We start from the raw sequence: 5,520 nt of genomic DNA, 5'->3' as shown, positions 1-5,520 counted from the left end.
TATTTATTAAATTAATCAAATACGTTGGTTATAAATATTATATTAGTCACGCAAACTTTAATACAGCAATAAAATAGAACATTTATGTTTTATGAATGGAAGAAAAAAACATATGCACTGTTATAACAACAGAACACCGCCACATTATATGAATTTACCCAATCCAATTCCTGATCTGGTTTTTACATTGCATGACCCCACTGACAGACATATGGTAATATTAGTGGCCTAATCATTCTAATACACTTAATTCAGTTTTATGTAAATCATATCAAATCATAACTCAAGTCGATATGGTGGAGAGAAAAATGGTCATATCACAAAACTGAGCACACAGATTCACCAGAATGTAAACAGTGAGTGATGTTTGGAAGGAGGACCCACTTCCCCAAATCCATAACCATTTAATATACACTTTTAAAAACATTCAAGCTCAAGTTTGTCAACAGTTTTTGCTGCACAGACCTTTACTGGATCCTCCTTGGCAGTAGAACCACGACTAGCAACACGTTCACTCATGCCATGCTAACAGGAATCAAACAAATCAGTATTGGTCTGTGAATATGGTACAACATGTTGGTAGAAATAGTGTTTAAATCTCTTCCCCTGATGACCAAAGCTAATCTGTTCCTTAGCAACAACTCCTCTGGGTAAAGAATCTCACCTTGTTAGCATGTTTTGTGTTAGCATCAGCATCTGTGGCTAAACTAACTGCAGATAAACTTCAGCTCTCGCTCCAACACGGAAACATTATCCATCACAAGTCTTCTGGCAGTTTTTGATATCAGTCCCAATTAAATCAATATCAATATATTGGTCTTACTGTTCTCTGTTGGACAACGCACATGCTGAGCTAACAGGCTGACTGAACCAACAGCTTCAGTTAAATTAAAATGTTTAGGCACCAAAACAAAACTTTCATAAAATATTATATTTCTGAACTAATATCCAAAGTCAAAATGTAAATATTTTGAATGGGTAAAGTTAAATATCACCTTAAAATAAATTTTTATAGTGTAGATTTTTTGACTTCTTCCATCAACTTTTTCTTGCCAACATTTATATTTACAGTCTCTTTGAGCAGAGATGTAAACAACAGAAGGTCATCAGCAAAAAATAATTTCATTTTGTTAGTTTTAGAATAAGTAAAAAATATTTTTATCTTTCTTCTTAGGAAACTTTAATTATAAAATTATGTCAACAATTTCTTTGAAATTAAACAAAAGAAAAATTATGTATGTAATAAAAACTGTTCAAATCCGCCAAGTTTGAGCTGTAAAAACGAAACATTTTCACCAACATTTTCAACCTGATTTTTTTTCCCCAATTTAATTTTGTTCTAGCTTCTCCAGTGCCAACTATATAACCCATCCTATAACAGTTATCAGTCATGTGATTGGACCTGAGCAAATAAAAAAGGTCAAAATGTAAAGAAATAAATCAGATTTTGAGGAACTCATGATCAAACCTAAAACATGACTCGTGTGGAGAAAAGTGCTGTTTCATGGACGCCTGTGTGTGACTGAGGGAATCAAAGCACTGTGCTCATCAGTTCACACCGCTATGGCATGAAAAATAGCTGGAGTGTCAAGAGTCAGCGTGAGGGCCGTAACTGACCGCCCTGTCAAAGTTGTCCTTGACAGATGGTCGGGGCCGGGCGGGGCTGAGAGTGGAGCTGAGGGTGGAGTAGGGTTATATTGATCAAAAGATACAAACCGGACATGCAGTGTAACGGTATCCAATGAGGTTAGTGTCCAATCAAACCTCTACTTTTCTCTTACTCCTTCTGCTGATGTAACAAAATACATAAATGGTTTCTTGTGTGTTGCAGGAACGTTTTCAAAACTTTAGACCTAAAACATTTCCACCAAGTCGGAGAATCAGCCTGTTACAGCAGCAACACCAAGCTAAATATGTGTGTGTGTGTGTGTGTGCGTGCGTGCGTGCGTGCGTGCGTGCGTGTGAGTGTGTTCAATGTTGTTTTGCCTTTTATTTTAGGGTGTTTGTGTTGTTGGGGTAAGGACTGATAGTCACCAGAGCGACAAACAACTCAGGGCCGGATATACAAGGATGTGGGCTCCTGGGCTGGAGCCGATTTTGGTGCCACACTTTTCTACTGAGGCAAATTACAATACATCAATAGGTAGTCCCATACAGGAAATGATGCATGGTAGTTTTAATATGCTAAGCAGTAGTTCCATAATGTTCCCCAAAAATTACTAAGACTTTTAAATACTTCAGTATTTTATATATTTATAAAAATTAAAAGAATATTAAGATAATTCATCTGATGTGGACTTGAGTTTTATATAAAGGACAATGGAAACACTTTTTAAAAAAATTAGAATTGGACACCTTGGGGTGCATTTGTATTAATCTCCCTTTTACTCTGTTGCCCCTAAATTGAACCTTCCTGTGTGTAGTTTGAGCTCACAGATGTTCTGTGAAGCCCTCTGAGGTTTGGAAGACAACAGAGAACAATAAGTTGTCATGTTAAAAAAAGGTAAACAAAGTAAATTTGACAAACTTTATTCAAATACATGTAACAAATTAAGTGAATCTTTTTAAAGTTGGAGCTCTACTCTCTTTTTCAGTGTGTGCACGTTTCCACATGAGATACTGATGCATGCTACATTCATGGAGGGAATGAAACACATGCATTAGGTTGTATCATTTCTGGGCTGCTAAAAATAAGCACCTTAGCATATTTTTAACTATTTACCGCCACAACAAAATATTCAAAGAATCCCAAATGTTGAGCTTCCCTCCTCCTGCTGTCAGAGGAGCAGGATCAGAGATGCACAGGAAGTGGAGAACACATTGATTCGAGCGCGCTCCAAACACGGGCTGGCCCTGACAAGGTTGTTATAACAGTCGGTGGGGTCTATACAATCGCTTAATCACCAAAGCTGTCAGTCAAACGGGGGCCGCTGCTGGCTCCATGCATGGCTGCGAGCGGCGTTCCACTAGCAGCCTCCCTGAGTGATTGATCCGTGCTGATGGCATCGCAGAAATAATTACAAGTCGTCTCCTGATGTGTGATTCCGCAGCACGTTCACGCTTCACGAAGGTAATCGGGAGGGATCAGGAGGGGTCAGTGCCATTTCCTATTACCTGGAGTCCGAGCAAAGAAGAAGAAAAAAAAAAGAGGGGTAAAACAATGCGAGCAGAGTGAGGCAGAGGGGGGAGTAGCAGGGGGTGGGGTGGGGGTGGAGGGGTTTGGGTGCGCTTTGTCAATGAGTTCTGACGTGTTTTTGTCCAATCTCAACCACTTAGAGCCTAAAAGCTGAACATACTGCAGCAGACTGATGGAATCCAGTGTTTACAAATGGGGATTTTAAATAATCGGCTTCATTTAGTTGATTCCCATCACAATAAATCGACTGCTAGACGCCATGTTGGGAGACGGTCAAATTTAGGGCCGGTTTAAAACCACAAGATTAAACTTTGTGTGCTGCATTAAATAATTAATAAGGTAATCAATATATCATAGCAATATCCTTACTGACGGTTATTGCAGTGTAAATTTATCTCATGAGCAGGTGTTAAAGTCAACATGATAATACCTCAGATTTATGTGACAATAAAGAGGAAACCTAAAATAAAATTTAAAAAAAATCTCTATGGAATAAAGAGCATATTCTATATGCAACATCTTGTCTGACGTTCTGTAACAAGACCCTGATTGGTTGAAGTGTGTGTACTTTTGCATATTTTTGTGCCTCCATTTTATTTTGTATGAGTTAAAATGTTCAAGTCTGACTTTGGGAAGGAAGAGCACAAAATGTCTGTAGGATTTATAACCCAGAGAAGGAAAATCTGAACTTTTTGATCTGGCCTCAACCTCAAAATCCAATATGGCCGCCCTGCACCGCTTCTGACGGTTTGTCTCTTTGAATCTGATGCACAGTTTGATACTCGTGGTTATTGTACACACCAAAAACAACAAAAACTCGTGACGCAGAAATCAACCGCCAAGTGATTGAGACTGGCCAGATTTTTTTTCCATGACTTGCTGACCGAAAAACCTGTTGGGTTTCTCTTTGTCTCCAAAACTGAAAGTTCCCACCCTTTATGGTCCATAAATGCATCACCGAATGTCATGATGTTGTTAGGTTAACAAAAATATTAGAGAGTTTTGCTTTTATCCATGAATGGGGCTCATCTATTAATCCTTGTTTTCTACTTTCTCTGTTATGGAGGAAATACATTTCTTTCTTTTATGTTCAACGTTTGTTAAAACTACTGAATAAATACATGCGTTGCAGACATAGTTTGTATTTTCTCCAGCGTTGGCATCTAGACCTGTTCCTCTGCAGCCTGCAGCTTCTGTTTCAGATATCTGCTCCAATACACCTGAGTTCACTGACTGCGAGCGACAAAAGCAGATGAGGTGGATTAGCAGTGCATGCTAACAGCTGATGGCTTCATCTAGCATTTGTTGCCATGGAATATCATCTCTGCTGTTTAAAAATTGAGCTGTTAGCGTGTCATGATCGTCATGAAGCTGTCGTTCAACAACAGTCTTCAGTCAGAGGCCTCCTCAGATTTGTTGCAAAACTGACTGCTACCAGAAATCCTTCTGGCCTGCAGGATCACCGTAGACAGAAGCTCCTCTAAGACACTTGTTTTATGAGATTAATGTCCCCTTTGTGATAAAGTGTTTTTCAATTGAATTACATGAAAAACTGAGATAAAAAATAAAATACATTTGATTTTAATGACACCAAATCAAAGGGAAATGACATAATAGTTGATAATGCCACAAGTCCATCAGTTTATCTGTGAATTTGTGAAACATAAATTGAGCAAAATTCTTGAAATTCAAATCTAATAAAGCCTATGTAACATGTCACATTTGAATTTTATGCATAAATACATAACTGCATTATGTATCATTCCAACTCAGTGGCGTTCCTCCTGATGCAGCTGAGCACCGACGCTGATCATCCCATAATAACGCGCCTCTGTTTCACATCAGAATGACACATCAGCAGTTTAATATGGCAACTGACAGGCAAAAGAAGAACCCGGAATCTGCTGTTCTGTTTTTTTGTTGTTTTTTTTTAAAGGAGAAATTGATTTTCATGCAGAAGAAGCATTAACCTTTATTAAACACCTCTCTGGTCTACACAGGAGCGCAGCAGTAAGGAGCAGCCGTACGACGCATTACCCGTCCCTCAGCCGCTGACAGCGCTCACTCCCTGCATCACACACAAACAAACAAACAAAAACAAAAACAAAAAAAGAGAGAAAGAAACACGCAGAGAACACAAACAACACAGTGTAAAATGGGAATCAAGCAAGTAAACAACGAGCGTATGATATCTGCACATGAAGGAGGCATCCTGTTTCTCACTCTCTCTTTCTGTGTGTGTGTGTGTGTGCGTGTGTGTGTGCGTGTGCAAGCGAGCGGGACCGGCGGAGGCATGATGTCACTAATGAACCCGGAGAAACGCGGCGGTGAATAATGAAACACAACACTGCATTTTGCAACAGAAAGAAGAAAAAGGTGAGATC

General features: G+C 39.0%; 1 long non-coding RNA gene across 1 annotated transcript; it reads right to left on the bottom strand.

The window, feature by feature from the left end:
* Positions 1-2,513: 2,513 nt before the first annotated feature.
* On the bottom strand, positions 2,514-5,249 carry LOC103139857 (uncharacterized). The gene is made up of 2 exons (XR_476448.2): positions 5,107-5,249; positions 2,514-3,114 (listed from the first exon to the last, which is right to left on the bottom strand). It is a non-coding gene; the product is annotated as an uncharacterized LOC103139857 (long non-coding RNA).
* Between the last annotated feature and the right edge of the window lie 271 nt (positions 5,250-5,520).

Source organism: Poecilia formosa, unplaced genomic scaffold (genome assembly GCF_000485575.1).
Source record: "Poecilia formosa unplaced genomic scaffold, Poecilia_formosa-5.1.2 Scaffold65, whole genome shotgun sequence".
Classification (NCBI taxonomy): Eukaryota; Metazoa; Chordata; class Actinopteri; order Cyprinodontiformes; family Poeciliidae; genus Poecilia; species Poecilia formosa.
This window is presented reverse-complemented; position numbering and strand designations above follow the sequence as displayed.